Source organism: Corvus kubaryi, unplaced genomic scaffold (genome assembly GCF_017639235.1).
Source record: "Corvus kubaryi isolate FWS band 111438036 unplaced genomic scaffold, C.kubaryi_AGA036_p1.0 68, whole genome shotgun sequence".
In the NCBI taxonomy this organism is placed as follows: Eukaryota; Metazoa; Chordata; class Aves; order Passeriformes; family Corvidae; genus Corvus; species Corvus kubaryi.
The window spans coordinates 19451006-19470948 of NW_024582056.1; positions in this window are offsets into that span (position 1 = coordinate 19451006).

Sequence of the window (19943 nt, forward strand, 5' to 3'; positions counted from 1 at the left end):
AATGGATCAATATTTGCTTTTTAGATGGTGGTGAAAGGTAATGTCATTTCTACAATTCCAGTTTACAGTGTGGTATTGTGGTGGGTTGACCTTGGCTGGCTGGCAGGGGCCCATCAAGTGACTCTCTCAAACCCTGCCCTTAGCAGGACAGGATGAGGAAGTATGATGGAAAACTCACATGTTAAGGGCAGAAAGATCACTCATGAATTATCATCACAGGAAAACAGACTCAGCTTGGGGAAAAATAATTTCACTTACTGCCAATTAGTAATTGAGTAAGTGAGATAGTGAGAAATAGGTACAAAACTATAACCATCTTCACTCCATTCCCTCTCTGCTCAGACACATCTTCCTTCCTAACTCTTCAGCCTCCCTCCTTTCCTGCCCCAAGAAGTGCAGAGTAGATGCAGAATGGGTGCTGTGGTCAGTCTTTACTGCTCCTTCTCTCACTGTTCCTCTGCCGGTGTGGGGTCTCTCCCAGGAGATACAGTCCTTCAGAGACTTCTCCATCATGGGCCCTTCCCACAGGCTGCAGCTCTTCAAGAACTGCTCCACTGTGGATCCTTTCTGTGGAGTATAGCCCTTTAGTCACAGACTGCTCCTGCATGGGATCCCTTTCATGGACCATGGTTCCTTCTAGGAATAAGCCCTCCATGACCTGAGCTTTCTCCAGGGCTTATTGACTACTCTGGTGTGACTGTAGTGCCAATAACTGCTCTGGTGTGGTTGTTGCCATAAGTAGCAGTGCTTCACCGTGGCCTTTTCCATGGGAGTATCGAGTGTACCCTCAGTCAGTTTGCAGATGACAGTGAGTTTGGTGGGACAGTTGATCAGCTGGAGGGTTGGAAGACTGTGCAGAGGAATCTGGACAGGCTGGATCGATGGGCCGAGGCCGATTGTATGAAGTTCAATAATATCAACTGCCAAGCCCTGCCCTTGGGTCACTACAACCCTGTGCATCTCCACAGGCTGGAAAAAGGCTCATCAGAAAAGGACCTGAGGGTGCTGGTTGACAGCTGAACATGAGCCAGCCTGTGCCCAGGTGGCCAAGAAGGCCAAAGGCATCCTGGCCTATATCAGAAATATTATGGCCAGCAGGACCAAGTCTTTGGCAGCTAGAACGGCTGAGTTAACAACACTGGTAACATGAGTGGAACAAAGAAAGATTAAAACTATCCTTAGGTAGAAAACAGGCAGATGAGCTGATAACTCAGATCTCAGAGACTAAGGTGTTTCATAGGCATCAGTAAAAATTCCTTTGTCTTTAAGAGTAGCCAAATAAGGCTTATATTTTCTTGCCAATCAAAGGATTTGTTCATACAAAAAAGTGCTAAAGAAATGGAAAAAATACTTATTTCTTGTTAAAGTACTAATTGGAAGAAATTTCAAGGACCAGGGAAATGAACTTTCCTTCTTGAAAAAATTGTTCCAGCTAACTGAAACCCTTATTATTGTATTAATCAATCAAATAATTTAGTGAAAATCTAAAGGAAAAATGTGATCTATTACACATAATTTCTAGAAAACCCAAGCAAAAAATCTGCAGGTAAGTTGTAGTGGGTATGGTGGAAGTAGGAGCAATCAGCACATTTTATCAGAGTGTTATTTGAAATCAGGATTAACACTCTTCATATCGCAGTCACACCACATGCACATGACATTTAATATGTGCTGTTGGCAGTTAGATAACCTCACAAGTGGGAGTTGAAGAGCCCATCTATGTTTAGGCTTTCTCACATAGTATGCATTTAAATTGAGATTCCTGCTGTACATGGTTACTCTGTCTCACTTTCTCAGAGAAAAATGGACAGCCAGTGTTTCATAACATGACTATTCTGTCAGATACAACCAATAAACTTTGTTTTTCCTCCAAAATGAAAACTAAAAATCAACAGTAATGTCTTCAGCACCATTTGGCAGCTGATTCAATAGTCCCAAAGTCCAGCTAAACACATGTTCCTCATTAATGGAATAAATCTACAGACACCAATAAAAATGGTGTTGAAGACCTCGATCTTCTCACATATCCAACATATGCTTTCTTGATGCCTTAAGAGGCCTCATAGAAACAGAGACTAGAAAGGAGTAAAGGAATAAAGGTAGGTATTTATTTGAAAGGCCTTCAAAGGTACCTCCTGGGGGCCAGAGGCTACTGCCAAGATGGACCCCAAGATGGACCCCAGGTCACGAGTTCTTTACAATTTTATAGGTTTGGTTCATTTGCATAGCAGGGTTAATTCTCCAGTTAAAGCCTCAGTTAATGGTGTAGTTTCCCCAAGCTTGCCCCTCCCTTTAGAGGCTTTTGGATTATACTTTTTGGGCCCAGGATGGTCTGAGTGTCCTTGGAGAGCAGGCCCGGAGAGGCTTTGTTATGTCTACCCAGCCTGAGAGAGCAGAAGTTAACAGGCTACGAGAAACTTCAGTTACACACTAAGCAGTACAGAATTTGAAAAATATGAAAGTTAAAACCTAAGGCATCACCTGTACAAAAGTCAGGGGACTAAAGATGGAAGTTCTTGGTTTGTCATAGCTTTTTTCTGTGGCACATATCCCAGAAATTGGAATACTATCAGTTTGATATTCTGTAGATGATCTAAGGTCAAATGACTGGTTAGAAAAATTTGAAGCATTTTTAAAAGCATGGTCAGCAGACACCAATAGCTTAGCAATATTCTTCCTAACATTTTAAAACTTTTTAATCTTCCTGTTAATGAAAAGTGATGTATCCAGAAATGTTAATGGACCTTAATGTATCCAGAACTGTTGATTACAGCTGTCTTTGATTTTGGATGAAAAATAAACTAGAACAAAACTGCAGGGCAGAATTATTCTTGTTTCACAGCCTAACACAATGACAGTTGTTTCATTCTGATTCATGTGGTTTTGTGGGCAGCACTACTATTATATAATAATAATCATCATCATCATCATCATTCATGGCCTTTGATATATGTATTTTTTTAGTACCTCTTTCATTTTCTCTGCCATGAAGGAGGAAATAGCAGGATACCAGGAGAAATATCTCATCATTAGGCCAAAAATGCTGGGAGGTGTATATTTGGGTCCATAAAAAAAAATAAAGTGGATACCAAACAGTACCTAACTGTATGCCATAACTAGAAGCATGTCCTAATTTCAGCACGAGATTGCTACCAATTTCGTAAGAGCGAACTTAAAATGTCTACATATCTCTGTGTATATCTATATGTATTATTACAGGTTTTAGTTATCAGGGAACACTTTAGTTATTTTAGTTAACGTTTAAACCACTGTTTAACTGCTTTAATAAAACCTTTATCTAAGGTATGAATTTTTTCTTGATTTGTATTTCATCTTATTTTGCTACCCTCATTTATTATTTGTCCTTATATGCCTGCTCTTGTTCAGGCACAAGAGGGACAATTAGCTGATTGAGTCATAGCAAGACATATCATGACACTATAATTCAAAGTATCTGAAGAATTTCTGTGATTTTTCCATCCGCTGGGATTCCACTACACCTGTGAATAACCTTGCTGCTATAGAATGATGACAAACATTTCTGATGCAATTTGTCCAAAGCATTACCTTAGATTATAAATTGTAATATATTTTGCTATACAATGATTTGCTCCTATGAACAAAGCACTACTGTTCAAGATTCACAGAAGTCCAGCTGCAATTTCTCTTAACTGGCCAAGAAAATCCCCCTTTTTTTTCCTGAATGACTCTTTTCCATTATAATGTGAAGTCAAGTGCTAACCCCACATGGGTAAATGGATAGTAAAGTCTGGCTGTCCATATAAAATAATATGAATATGCAATATTAAAGGAGTTAAGTATGACATAGCTCTGGGGTTTTTCCCTCACTTTAATGTTGCCTACTAAAGAATAAATTTCAGTAACATAATTCCTATTTTTTTCCATATACTTTGAGTTCTAAATGATATTTAAGACTGTGGAGGAAATTTAAAAAAAAAAAGAAAAAAGAGAGGATCTCTTTTCACCGGAGAAGCAGAAAAAAGTAGAAATAGAGAAGTAATGGTGGATTTAAAATTATTACTTGTAGTATTAATCATCACTTCTTAATTACTGCTGGTAAAAAAATTTCCTATGGGGTGTTAGAAAATGAAATTATGAAGAGTTTACTGTCTGAATCCTACTACTGCCAGAAGGCCTTCTTTCAGCTCATACGTAATGTATATCTTCCAGTAGAATTGTTTAGAAGGCACAGATGACAGGAAAAAGAAATGTGAATGAAATGCACATACACGCATATGAACACAAGGTAATATACATGGGCTTTGGATGTTAAAAACCTTAAAGTAGAAAATACTACAATTAAGTTCAATCCAATAGAATTCCATGTGCCTACTGATTTATGCACAAGCCTATTCACAGGTATCAGGCCTTACTCTGAAAAGTAACACAGCGATGTCTTCTTCCCCATTCCCCCTGATGAGTGGGAACTTGCACACCTTTATGCTAAGCTGCAGCTTAGGTACATTGGTAATTTTTTTAAAATCAAATTGCTATTTCTCAGCAAGTTTAAATCATTGTGTATAGGAATAAAGAGATTCATTAAAATAAATCTGAATCTAAAAAAAATCCGGTATTTTTCTTCCTCATTAGCAGTGTGCTAGAAATAAATGACTGCAACATTCCCCTAGAAAAGAAATTAAGTTAAGAAAATGAAAAATATATCTTTCCAGTTTAATTCCACCTTCTGAGAAATTTGATGTTACTTGTTTTGAAATGCTAAAAAAATGTCCATATTCAGATTTTATTATCTGCAATACAGTGGCATATAATGTCTATTCTTCTTTGTGCAGAAGTATAGAAAGTGATAAAGATACAGTAATAATACATGAGCAAAGGAGGGGAGCAGAAAGCAAGCTATAAACAATAGCCTCAGAAGGAAATACGAGCAAAAATTGTTGGACATTCTTGAGAGCTTTCCAAAAACAGGGTTCAAGTTATATTGTGTGGGTTTTTAAAATTTCTGTTATAATTGCCATCACCTTTCTTATTTCCTGCTCACTTAAAGAGAGACTTTATAAGCTATATTATTGCCATTTCAATTTGTGCTTGGTTTTTAAGTGTATAGCATTTCCAGGTCTACAGAGCAGGCACTTGAAGTATGGGAAAATTACATGTTTTCTGTATGATATGGTAGAAATATTCATACAGTGGCAATCTTGGGATCACTAAATTTGAAATTTTATTTTGGTTTAGGTGACAGCAACACTCCTTCTTGTGTATAGCATTAAACAACAACAACAAAAAAAGACAAGATACTAAAAGGTTATCAGGCCATTCAGCAACATATAGGAAGGTGCAGTGAATTCCTTTTATGCTTTCTGCATAACCATGCACTCCAGAGTCATTAACAAAATGAGTGATGGGCTGAAGCTTGCCACAGTTGCTGTGCAGCCAGCATCTCTTCATTTACAAAAAGAATTTGCCTCCCATGAGTTATTTCAGTGTAGTTGAGTGCATCCAGATGTAAACTGAGTACATTTTAATTAATGCATCAACATGCTAGCAAGCAAATCTCAAGATGTGAATCAGAGATCCAATTTGAATAGGTATCTGGTTTCTGAGAGTGTTGAAATCATCAGTGTACAAAAGATCAGCAGAAGCAAAAGGAAGTTACAAGGAGTAACAAGGAAGTTACATCCTTGACCTTCATTTAAATAGCTGAACTTGGGATGCCATTGTTAGTATCCCTGACTGGGTTACCAGCTGGTGTAAATCAAACCGACTCCACTGATTTTCAAAGGCAATAGATCTGTTTACATTATCCGACACCCTTATTGACATAATCCAAAAGTGCAGAGTGAGTCAATCTGACACACAATGTAGTATTACAAATCAGAGGCTTAGCATGATGCTATGGTCCCTTTAAAATCAGTGTCCAACTGAAACCCCAACTGAAATTAGGAAGCTTTCAACCTCAGTCTTTAATGGAATCACTATCATGAGAACTACCGAGGCCAAACTTGAAGACTCTTTCTATAGAGTTTCACTTTAGGTTTGCAAACATCTCATTAGACCTGCTTACACACAGGCACAGACATCCACATTAAAGTTTCAGATGCCCAAATAGACGTGAACTGAGCAATTTTCCCCTTGTGAAAAGAAACCAAAAAAGTGCCTTTGCTTTGCTAAAAAAAAGAAAAAGAAAAATCAGTATTTTCTCCTCTACTTTTTTTGTCCTGTTCACCTCTGTAAGCCTGTTTTTGTGTGAGCCTGATGCCTTACCTTCTCAGCAGCTGCTTTTTCTTTTCTTGCTATTTCTTTCAGTCTCTGAATCAAAGTGATTCATATTCATATTAAAATAACCTGAAAATTTTCCTATAGCCGGATAAAACTAGACACACTGAAAACTGGATTTTAAAGAACCAATTAATTAATTAGTTCAGTACAAATCAGACTCGTTAGCTCATCCTAATCTGATTCCCCGTTAAGTTAGGCTGAAGTTTAATGGAATTTATCTGCCATATCGACAACTAGGCATCACATGATTTTAGCTGGTCTGTTTTAAAATTCACTGGAATTGATGCAACTTTGAAATTGAACTAAATTAATCAATCAATCCCCAAGAGTGGTGTAGAGGCACCTATGTGACTGTAAAATCACGACAAGTGAGATGCATCTGTTAGCTGTAGACAACTACTGTATAGACTTTCACATCTCAGCTGGTTATCTAGACTCTCTTGGTAATCAGTAAAGAGAGGGACTTCGAGGCCATGACTCATTTGGCTTATTTTAGATGACTGCTGTAGAAGATCTGTGCCCTAGAAGACTTTTTTTTGAGCCACCAGTCACAAAGACAATCCACGTAAATAGCTTGAATACAGATGCATGCTTAGTAGGCATTGAAATGTAAGCATAAATCAGGGTATGATTTTACTATCTTTATTGTGTTGGGCTGTGCTTTTCAGTATTTATTGCAGACTTTCCTTTCTGGGTAAGGCTTAGTTTGACTGAGATTAGCAAAATTAGGCCATACAAATCCAAGTGAATATATCCAACGTTATCCCAGCCTAGACTCTGTTTAGGTGTATCTAAGCAGTTTAGAGAACAGAGAACATGCATTTATATAAATGAAGTTGGATAAAAGAAGTTATTTTCCTTGCTTTCTGAGATTATTTCCTTGCTTTCTGAGATTATATTATTGCTTATTTAAGGTGAACTTTCTACTTTGCATGTATAAATAAATACTTGTAAAAGTGTTTTATGGTATTTTTGACAAAATTGGGATTGACAACCACCTAAAAACATATTATAGGGAACAAACAGAAGTGCAAAGTATTTTAGAATAATTACTAAATTATACCCTGGTCTTTAATCTTAGCCCTGCAAAATGAAATAGGTAAAACCATCTCAAATACACAGTCAACTGAAAAAGAAATAATTACCTGTAACCTTTGTTGTTCTTTCTCTTTTGTGATTCACATCACAAAACTGCTATTATAAGGCTTCTGAGTGAAAAAAAAAATTAAAAATTAGTTCTACACTTTTAACCATTAAAGTAAAAAAACCAGTGAAAGCAATTCAGAACCTGGAATGCTGTGCTTCATCCTACAGTACCCCAGTAGCTCAATTAAGACCATATCAGATCAGTTACTTCCCTGCTACTCAGCTCAGGTTTATGATCATCTAAGTGGTCAGATCTTAATCAAACAGTGGTGATATCTAAGGGTAGGAATAAAGCAGTCCTTTTTTTTTTTTTCCTTGTATCACAGTCTTTGTTATCTAATTCAAACACTATTTGGAAAATTTTCATTTGTTGCGGAAAAGCTCGTAAGATCAGGAGAGAAAGAACTTCATTGGTTGATAGCATGAATATGAAATTGAGGAAGTGGCACCACAGAACTAGATTCACTGTGACTCTAGATAACTATAGAAAAAACAGATTAAAACATTAACCTATGTTCCTCTGAAGAGGTAGTTTCTCCTGGGTTTGACGCTGAAACTTGCTTTTGTGCTTAGAATCAGATTACATGTTCTGTGTCAAATTCTACATCATGTAGGCAGAGTTTTCTGTTGTATGCTGGACAACAGTGAAAGCAAAAGAATTTCTCTTGAGAATTTAGACATTCTTGAAGATTCATTTCATCACAGAGAGATTGGAGACAGTGCTGAATGGCTTGAGTTTCTTCTTAATTGCATAATCAAGCCTGAAGCTCTGACTGATTTGTGGTCTCTTTTACTATATACTCTTCAACTCCAAAAAACAAATAATTTGGTTTTATTTTAATCTTTCTATGAAGACTTTTCAAATGTGCAAGGCCAATAGTAATGCTCTTCATATTTTTATAAATAAGACATTTCACACATGAACTTTAAATGAAAGGTGTTTTATCTATTCTTAACTTTTCAAATGCTTTGATTTCAATTTTCAGTGTCAACAATGGCTAAGTGATGGTGCAGGCTCTCCAGAGCTGCCAGATAATAAGATACAAACGATATTTATTTATTATTTTTTGTTAATTTCTTCAGATCATGTGCAGCACATAAAAGTGTACCAACAATCACTCCTTGGTAAAGAATGACACAAATTATGGAAGATTTTCAATAGAAAATAACAACAACAAAATCAGCAGATGATAGATCTAGCTGGATGACTTTACCTGCCTCATTCCAGAAAGATATGTGTACAATACTCTACTGTGCACAGTAGAAGAAAAGGCAAGAAGCATTCTCTTTGTAAATATTATATTGGGAAGGCAGATTTAGTTTTAATTTTGAATGACAAGTCGAGAATGTTGTTTAATGCAAATCCTTTCCAAAAGAGAACATACAAGACACAATATATTATTTATCATTCATTTTCTGTACTTCATTATATATATCTGCTATAGGGATTTTATGCCATTGTTGGGTCTTAAAAGATGAGAAATATAAATGTACTTTCAAGGATGAACTCAATCAGTATAAAAGCCATGCTATTCATTTTCTTATGTTGGTTTATATTTTTAAAGTCACTCCTCATTTTATTACCACAGAACCTTCCATTTCACTATGCCCAAGTGCTTAGAATATTTTGGATTTTACTTACAAGAGCACGGCTTGAAAACAGTAATTTAACTGGTCCATCAGCTACTGAAAAAAGAAAAAAATATTTTTCCTCTTGTTTTCTGGGGATTTTTTGATTTAAGTTCAGTATTTGCAGATCCTAGGATATTGTGGTCCTGATTTGGTACTAGTACCCTAGAACTCTGCAATAATACAAATAAATTGTTATTGCATCATCATTTGGTAGGGAGAAAATTATTTTATTTCTCAAAAATGTAGCAAAACTCGGTACCTAGTACTAAAAGAGAAAGAAAAATCTATTTCTCAGCACTGTTTTGTGCCCTCAGAATAGCTGTCTCAGGTATCAGAGCATATCATGCACATAAGATCACAATGAGGACTCTCACATTATCAATTTTACTTAAAAAAAAGAAACTAAAAAGAAAATTAAAAGTCCAACTAGAGGTAATTCTAATTATAAAATTTTGTACTGAAAATGCCAATTCTGCTACAGTTCCCAGAATTCAGGGGCTGGATTGTGACTGTGTTTATTCAATAAGGAGAAACTACCATTTTATAGTAAATAAATTTTTAATTTTTTTTTTTTTTACATGTACCACGCTCCACTTGAGAAAATTTTGGAAAGAAAAGCAAGCTATTATGAATACACACAAAAATAAAAAAAGACAGAGCACAGTCAAAATAGTCCGCTATTTTACCTGCTTCAGATTGGTAGAGGAAAAAGTGACTGAGACAAAGGAGTCAGCTTTCATCACTCTTTGGTTATATGGGTAGACTGAAAAAGTGAATTAACATTTCATGTGATACCTTGAAAAATTTTTGCTTGGATAAGGTAATAGAAAATATTGTTCTGAAAGAGTGCATTTATGTGCACTTAATTTTGACTTTCTTTTACAAACACTTGAATAGTAATTTAATATATGTGCAGTCTAAGTGGCTGCAGTTCTTTGATAATGAACTTTTTTCTTTTCTATGTAAGATAATGTTTTTAATCATTGTGTTATTTTTAGATCAAAATTTATAATGGACTACAAAGCTTATCTCTGAAGGATAATATTTTTTTAAACTACAAAAAAATTATTTCTTTTTTTTTTTACTTTAAAGAGCAGAAAAAAATGGAAACAGTAAAACTTTCCTTTTTGTCTTTTTACCAAGTCATGTGCTTGACTTTAAAATCGAAATTAACTAGTTCTTACAAGTAGATTTTTTAAAGTAATTTTAGATTTCATTCATTTCACGTAGTATGAGGAAATATGGCAGAACCTTGTGAGAATGATTTATTCTTCCCATTTCGACAGTTTCTATGACTATTAGAAAACATGAAAGATTTAGTAGGAGTTGATGACAAGACCAACAGACCATTTTAAATATATGACTGGAAGTTCCTTAAGAAAAATATCAATGGGCAGTTAAAAATGATCAGCCAAATATTTAACAATCATGCATATTGTGATAAAAGCACTTCCTTACTTCACTGGAAAAGTTGGGGGGCTTTAGCCACTCAGAATATTTTGGACCAGTGCACTTGTTCTTTATCACATAAGTTCTACTATGGGGCAAATTGTCCTTTAAAACAGACTCATGTGAATGCCAAAAAGATCTTCAGGCTTAAATCCAGCTCACCTTTCTGTAATATGAATATTAAAATTTAACTCCTCACACTTATAATTTAATACTACAATTAATTATTTAACTAAGCTAAAAAGGAAAATAATTGAAATAAAGAAGGTATTCAGCATATTTAAGGTTTGTGTGTTACACTGAATTTCAAGAGTCGCTATATTTTTGTGGAAGAAATTGGTCTCATTATAAGGTTATTGATGTTTTAAAAGCTTATTAGTTATTTATGTGTATTTTTACTTTTTAAAATTAACTGTATTTTATTTGTGTTTTAGGGTTGGTCATCTTTGAGTTCCCCTTTTTTCCCACACACTGCTTTATGTTTTCTGTTTAATTTTTGAGTGTTTACCCTAGTTACACTAAATTCCAATATTTATACAAATTTTATCTAAACTGTCCTATATATTCAACTATTGGATTGAAAAGTCCTCATACACATACAAAAATATCCTTTCATTATGATAGAACAAGACCAATGTATTTTTTTAAGACACCTTTTCTCAACAGGTATTGCTCCTTGTTTTCTTTTAACCAGACAGAATACAAGTAATAAAAAGCAACCTTTTTTTCCTTAAAAAGGTATCAAAATCTAAATTCTAAGTTAATGAAAAAAAATTGCTGAAGGGATGATATAAATTTTGGTCACAAATACATCCTCTGCCAGGATTCACTCTACTTAGGGAAGATTTATATTGGATATTTGGAAAAAATTTTTCGCCAAAGGAGTTGCTATACATTGGCAAAGGCTGCCCAGGGAAATGGTTGTGTCACCATCCCCAGAGGTATTTAAAAGACATGTAGGTGTGCCAGTGAGAGACGTGGTTTAGAGCTGGACTTAGCAGTGCTGTGTTTAACTGTGGGACTAGATGATTTTAAGGGTCTTTTGCAACCTTAATGATTCTGTGATACACAGCGCATGTAGAATAAAGCCATGTATTTCCATAATGATGTAACCCACAAACCCCATGTCATTAGTGAATTTGGATGCATATGAAATGGCTTGTGCTATGAAGTTGCCTGAGCTACACAGGAAGGACAGCGCAACAGTGATTGATGACTGACCTTCCGTGTTGGGCTGCTTTGAACGTTTATGATGGAAGGCTTTTGAAGGCCAGTGTTTCATTGCTGAAGTCCTGGCCTTTCAAATGGCTCATGAGGAAGAAGGGAAGCTTTATTGTGCCTTACCAACCAGATATATTTAGCAGCCTGCATCAACAAAGAGGTTTACACTGTATTAATTCATGCAATCTAAAATTACAACATAAGATCAGTACTTAAACCACATGCTTTGTTAATTAACCTCTACTTTACTTTATTGCTTATGCAGTCACACAGACTTTAGCCCATCAAGACACAGTACTGGTTCTGGGAACAATTTCTTCATTATGCTTTCAGAGAGCATAATGAAGAAATTTGCCACAAGCTTCCTATTCTTTCTCTCTTTTCTTGTCCTTCCTTTTTATTCCCGTAAAACGTTAATGTGATAATTTCACCAGCACCATTTTCTAATCAGTAAAGAGTATCCCGAGACAGTTGCAGAGTTTGTCTGGTCTAAACAGTTTGCATAGCCTGAACTCCACAGTCACACTGGGACTTTGCAATGTTGAGTTTGTTGGTTTATTTTGGCTCTGAGTTGATCATCACTGAATTCTGGCTTCTTATGTTTTACAGTGGTGAGTTTCTGAATAGGATTCACTGTGACCCCACTGGAATTTTATATCCTTGCAGTCAAAGAAAAATCTCTGGCTTAAAAAGGCGAGCTGTGACTGCTATGGGGGTGCAGATAGAGTTTTAGATACCTCAGATTCCACAAATAGAAACTATTTTTTTTTTAATCCTCCTTCCTGAGTAAGAGACTATGTCATGCTGCCTGTTAATTTTAAGGAATAGATGGGACATTCTGGCCCCTCTGTATGAATGGGGAATATGAGAAGAGGGAAAAGTGGCCGGATTAGATTTGGGCTGAGTAAATGTTGATCTTTCCTCACCTGCTCTGCACAAGTTTTCACCTCACTGAACATTTTTATTAAATTTTAATCAAAAGCACAGAAAAGATTGTTGATTGTAGAAATGTCTAACCCTGCTCTAAGCTTCTCTGCTAGGCCAGTTTATATATGTTAACAGTGCCACACTGACATTGACTTTAATGTTGTTTTACAGCTTAGGTGTCCTACAAATTACCACAAAACAGAAAAGCATCAAAAAATTCTATGGCTACATAAATGTGACAGACCAAAGACCGCAAGCCTCTATGAGATATTTAAGACGGACTTGTGTTCAGAAGGTTCCCTCTGCATTTGTTGTTCCTGATGCTAGTCTTCCATGAGATCGCAATTTGGTTACAGGCAGGATCTTTTGCTGAGACCCCAGTTTAAGAGTCTGTCAAGTACATGTTTGGATGAGTATAAACTTGCATCCATGAGATCTTTGATCACAAATAGATGGTCTGCCTCTTTTTTGGAATTCATACATGATCAAAGAGATACTTTATTTAGAGATGCAAATGCCTCTGTCAAGCCTGTAAAATACATACAAATGACATTTTTTTACAGTCCTGCATTGTACTTCAAAAGAATGCTTTTCTTTTAAAAGTCACGACCATTTTGATATTAGATACTGTTATTTGTGAGTGGAAGGGTCAGCAATCTTATTCTTCTGACTTAAGCATCATATGAATATGTGTACTGAAGCAAAGATGAATCTCTCAGAATGAGGAAATGAATTTTTTAACAGATGTTAAAAGGCTAATAAGTTCACAACTCTTAGCACCCAGTCCAAATGCCAGATTTTTATATTGCAATAAAAATTTACCAGATTTCTGAAAGTATGTGATCTCTTGAAAAGAAAAATCATAAGAAACTTGGATCAGATGTCTATTATTTAAAAAATTTTACAGTCCACTAAAGACTGCTTTTGGCAGGGAAGTAGGAAATGAGTTGGAAAGCATTAATAAACTTTCAGGATACTTAAAAACACCAGCTTATGGTGCTTGATCTGTAAGTGAACTCTAGATTACTTCCATTTTTTTTTTTTTGAAACCATAAGTAGTCCTTAGAAAGAAAGACAGTTTATCTAAGTAAAAGAAAAAAAAACAGAATGTGGGGAAAGAAAGTTTAGCTTGGACAAAAGCTACATAAGACAGAAAATGAAGTACCTGGTTTTTGGTTTTTTTGCAGTAGGATTCCATTTTAATTTCACTTATGTCTTACTGAAATCCATTTTTCAATTAATTCATAACAAAATTTCGGTCTGGCACAGAAGCACAAGTATGTCAACTAGTTGATAACAATGAAACCGGGTACATAAACTTTGGGGATCAAAGAATAGATTCCAAAACACCAGTTTGTTCCACTGGCCTGACAGGCACTGATTTTTTCCAGTCTTAAGCCAGATCTACTTTGCTCCTCCATAAAAATATCAAGTGGTTCAAGTTCAGCACAATGCTATGTAGAGTGAGGAAACCCCAGTGAAAATACGTAGCCTCTGAAAAGCACTATTTCCAAAAAAGCTGGCAAATTTTTGAGATCAGCCTGAGACTTAAAAAAATTGTACATTTCCAGAGTTCTTTCTTCTTTTTGCTAAAGGCCTGAAAACTGTTTCTCTATATTTCTGGGGTGTTTTTTTTTTCTTTTTCCTCTTTCTTTTTTAAGGGCCTAAACAAGCTTTGAAAAGTCTCTCTCTTTTTATTTAACATAAACTTGTGAAGACTCAACTGGTTTTGTTGAAAGCTTTTTCTGAGGATTGGAAAGAGTGTTTTGTGTGAACTCAAGCACCTTAATTGAAAGGTGTCTATGAGTGTACTGAAGCCTTAATAATGCTGTGTTTTATCCAGAATGTTAATTAGGTGTTGTGCTAGATAGGTATTAACAAGAAATAAAAGCAAAACAGTTTTAAAGAATATATCTGTAAATCCTCTACCTTTCAACTTTCCTTCCTGTGATCTTTTTATAAGTTCTTGAGTCACATTAGAATTTTATAGGATTGAAAAGATTTACATTCATCATTAAAACAAACCAATAATAATTTTCTTGAGAAAAATGCTCCTGTCTGACTATGAATGTCAATAATAAACAAGAATGAGACAAGCAGCAGCTTGTTTTCTTCCTGCTAAGTGTTCTTAACATAATGCTAATAAGACCATTCTCTGTGACTATATCAAAGCAGCAGGCAAAGCAGATTTGAATAGATAAACTATGTGCAGTAGAAGAACTTGGGTATAAACCTTTAAAATTCTAAAATAAACCACTTTTCTGTGTATGCTGATACAATAGATACCAGCCTGCCTAGATAATTAGATGCATATGACTATTTCCTGTGCTGAACAGAATGGACTCAGAAACAACATTTCTAAAGAATTTGAAAAAGCTTTCATAAAATGCTGCAGCAAAGGACGTCTGATAGAGCACCCGTAGTAGAATGCGAATCCATTCCACTCGAAGGAATAATGTGCTGAACTAATAATTAACTATATTTGCAACATAAGAAGAGAAAGAAAAGTTGAGTGTAAGAGACTTTAGGAGATGCAGGTGGTCACCATTCAATGAACACCTAGAGTCTGCTGCTTCTTGTGAAGCTAAGAGGAGTCAGAGCAAATACCAAGTATTTTTTTCTACTACTCTTCAAATTCATGCTGATAAGAACCTTACGGTCAGCAAGGAGATAGTTTGGTTAAAAAGTTTCTTTTAAATTACAAGTTGCTAACTAAGGCTTTGAAATTTTGATTTTAAATTGGTATAGGGAAAAGAAAAAGAATTTTAACCCAAAACAAAAATTTCTAAAACATCATATACCTGAAAATACAACTATGGAGTGCAGAGCAGTTTTGTGTTTGCCCTCTCTGATTATTTATATTGCTATAGCAAACCACTATCACAGAATTCTCAAGAGCTAGCAGTTGTGGGTTTATAAATTGAATTATGATTGCCTTATATTTTTCAGACTCCTGCATGATTAGTACTACTGAAGACAGTGGAGAAAAAAACTCCTAATGGAATAGTTGACAGTGACACATATAATTGGATAATATGGTGCAAAAATCTTGAGAACAGACAGGCAGGCAGACAGACAGGGAGGGAGTGAGAGACTGACTTGCGAGCCACTGCTACTGGAAAAAATACCAGCGGTTTAATTTGGATAATAATTATGCCTAACATCTCTGCTTGCCATCATAACAGCATTAGTCTAATTTTTTTCTGTGCCACTTTGTGAAAACCTGACTTTCCAAGGCCATGCATTCCTTGGGCATCACTTAGCAGAAGGCAAAAAGTACATTACCTTTTTTTTTTTTAAGTTCCATTTTTTCTTCAGAATGATAACTGAGCCCAGAGGTGACCCTTATATACAATTGCAGTTATTCAGGTCTAAAAAGCCAGCAAATTCACATGTAACTATATCTTCCAGCTTCAACAGTAGGGCAGACTCTCAGCTCCCTCATCTGTCAGCACTTGTTCAGGCTGGTAAATGAAGACTGGTGCATACTAGCAGTATCTATTTGCTACAGGATATGCACTCAAGAAAGTCACGAAAAGGAGTTTCAAGCAAGGGCCAAAACCAATCAGTCATTTTCTCCTGTCAGTGATAAGAAAAGCAACATAAAAGAGGGAGGTGCTTGTCCCAAAGGTGGTATCAGTAGCAAACTGTCACCAAATAAAAATAGTTAAAGTCCTAATGACTGTACTAATTCAATACAAATAGCCAGGTTCCAGTTAGCTTAGCATTTCCTCTTGCTAGGCCTCAGGCAGGAAAGACAGAGGTCTCACTGTTCAGAAAACAAGTCGTGAGCAACTTGCTTTGGGTGAAAAAAGATGTGCTGAAATGGTGGGACAATCAGTGCCATATTCTTTCCTTGAAGCTGAAGTCCTTGAAAACCATTCTGCATTTCATTAAATTAGCAGAAATCTTCACGCCTGTTTACTTCTCTGTGTTGTGAAGACTCAGTCACAGCTACAGTCCTCCCCATGCTCAATGTATATTTAATAAACCTAAAGGCAGTGGAAATCATCCAGGAAGACTGGGAGAGGACAGCCAGGCAGAAAGGGGGCAATGCAATGAAGCTCTGCTCGATGTGGTCTCTCCCAGAAGTGAAACTCGCTGCTCTTTGAAAGCCTCCCTGTTGCCCAGCACCACAAGTTGAATCTCTCCACAGGGAACTGAAAAGTAACTGTAAAGACCTACTACTCTGACCTGATATGACTTTATAATAGACTTCTATGATTCAAAAAGGCCACAGAATGCCTAAGACAGACGAAAATGAGGTTAATACTCTTCAAATCAGGAGAGGATTGTAGGGAATGACTGACTAAGGCTCCACTCATGCTGCCCCATCTCACACGTATGATCCCAATCACATTATGTGTTGCTGTATGTCTCCTCACATCTAGAGTGAAGCTGTCTCTGGCTCTATAAATTGATTGTGCTTTTCCAGTACCCTATACAATGCTTGATTCAACTTAATCAGATAGCTGAAAGGGAAAGATACTTTGATAGTTATTTTCAAGCCCTTATGTATCCAGTGCTATGTTCTAATATTTTAGAAATATTTTTATACATGAAATATAAAAAGGAATGTCTTGATTCTGTGACTTTTATTTACATATTTTCAAGAAAATATACCAATCAGAAACTGAAACAATTTAAAATATTTGACTAGTGCTCCCCAGTTTCAAAATAATTATAGCTTTCTATGATAATTTTAAATTAGAAATCAATGAGTGTTCCCATATTAAAATGTTTATCATAAAAGTATTGTCTACATTGGTTATCTGTATCTGAAAACATGGTTTGATAAAATATATATAGAGGGAAGGGTTCTGTAGCTGACATTAAAACAAAAGATAAAGAAAACCCTTTCTATATAGTCAAAGTTCCCTTCTCATAGCACTTTCTCTAACACTGTCTTCGGGACATTAAAAGAAAAAATTCAACACCAAAAACATTCAAGAGATGCTTTCAGTAGTGGATGCTCTATTGAACTTCCATTCCTCTTTCATTTTTCCCTGTCAGCTTCTTGCACTGATGTCAGTAATTTACCTTAGATTTGACTTGCTTCTCATACTGCCTTTCTGAACCCTTACACAAAAGATGTTCAGAAAGAGTCTGTGCTATAGTGACTTCATTCAACCTAGATGTTTGATTTCCACAGCTCCTTCAGATCCAGCTTGCAAACTTCCGCTCTTCAGACACCTCAGAGAAAGGATGCTTTTCCTTTTCAGCCTGCTACCACTGTCATTCTGGATATAAATGCTTCCTGTTGTGTTTCCCCTTTCAACTTACAGCACTCAAGTAGCTTATAAGCTGGGGATGTTTTTGTCTCCCCCAGGCTCTTTCTTCACAGATAAGTTTGTGGTGGACTTATTGCCCTGCTCTGAGATCCTAGCCACCTGAGTATGGCAGGCAGCTCTGAAGAGGGGGTGACTGTATAACTATATTTCTCAGGACCTAGATCCACTCGTGACAGAAATAAGCATCACCATGTGCCACAGGTATTATGCCTCCCTGTTTTTCTGTAGTATCACTCTTCATTCAAAATAAGCAATAATATATCTGAAGCACTCCAGCTACATTCTAGAGGAACCACACCAGAAAATGAGACCTGAGACAGAGTTTTTAAGGACCATTCCCCCCTGGCCCTCACTTTCTCTCTTCCAGACAAGTAGAAGTACTCTGTCAAACCAGCAGATGTCTTCCGGATCTGCACCACTCTCTGGTGAAGCCATGGAAGATTAGAATGTCCTTTCAAAGTGGTAAATTCTGCAATGTGTTAGAGATTTATGAAACACTTCACAGAGTAATTTCCCTTTTAGAGGTTTGTGAGCAAGTTAAGGGAACAACCAGATATTGTGATCTGTGTCTTATACTTTACATAGTACAGCTGGGCAACCACATTGAATGAATTTTTAAGACTTTTAGAAAAAATTCCCCTCAAATCTATAGCAAAACTGATAAATTACTGCAGTAGTAACAGTTCCTACCTAATCTTAAGTCTGATTATCTCTTCTTTTACTGCCAAGAAATGGCAGTCCTTCTGCACTGGAATGAATATCAACCTACTATTGTGTTTTGACTTTCATGTGGATGAGTCTAGGCTCAGCTCAGGCCATCTCCTAAATTTTCTCATTGATAAGATAAATAGACTGCGGGAGTATATGTAGAATATTTTCTAATCTTTATTTTCATGGCATGACTCAACCCTGTCTGAAGGCTTTCCAGTTTGTCAGCATTCTTTATTGTTGTGGATGCAAGCAGTAGGTTCAGAGTTGCAGTAGTCACAGAATCACAGAGTCACACAATCAGTAAGGCTGAAAGGGACCAAAATGGGTCATTAGGTCCTACTGCTTGGCACCTGCACATTAAAAAATTCTTCTCATATTTAGGTGGAATTTCCTGTGCATCAGTTTCTGCCCATTACCTCTCGTCCTGTTACTTGGCACCACCGAGAAGAGCCTGGATCCACCCTCTTGTCACCCTCCCTTTAGACACTTGTATCTAAAGTATCATTGTCCACCAGGACTCCCAAATCCTTCTCCACAGAGCAGCTTTCCTGCAGTTCAGTCCCCAGCCTGTACTTGTGCAGGACCCTGCATTTGCCTTTGATGAATTTCAGATGGTTCCTCTCTGCCCATCTTTCCAGCTTGTTGAGATCTCTCTGAAGGGCTGCACAGCCCTCTGGGGTATCAGCCACTCCTCCACAAATAATCATTGGGATGTGAGTAGACAACAAATAGCCCACAAGTAAACTGGGGGCCAAGAAAACCAATGGTATCCTGGGCTACACCAGGAAGAGCATTGCCAGCATGTCAAGGAAGGTGATCCTGCCCCTCTACTCAGCCCTAGTGAGGTCACATCTGAAGTGCTGTGTCCAGTTCTGGAGGGCAACAAATATGGTTAGGGGCCTGGAGCATCTCTATTATGAGGGAGCTGGGCCTGCTCAGCCTCGAGAAGAGACAACTGAGAGGGGACCTCATCAATGTGTACAAGTGCAGGGTGTCAAGGGGATGGAGCCAGGCTCTTCTCAGTGCTGTCCAGCAATAGGACAAGAGGCAATGGGCAGAAACTGATGCACAGAAGTTCCACCTGAATGTGAAGAAGAACTTTACTCTGTGGATGACCATGCATTGGAACAAGTTGCCCAGAGAGGCTGTGAAGTCTCCCTCAATGGAGACATTCAAGAACCATCTGGATGCAGTCCTGTGCCACGTGCTCTGGGATGACCCTGCTAGAGCAGGGAGGTTGGACAAGATGATCCGCTGTGGTCCCTCCCAACCTGACCCACTCTGTGATTATGTGATTTCAAATTCATT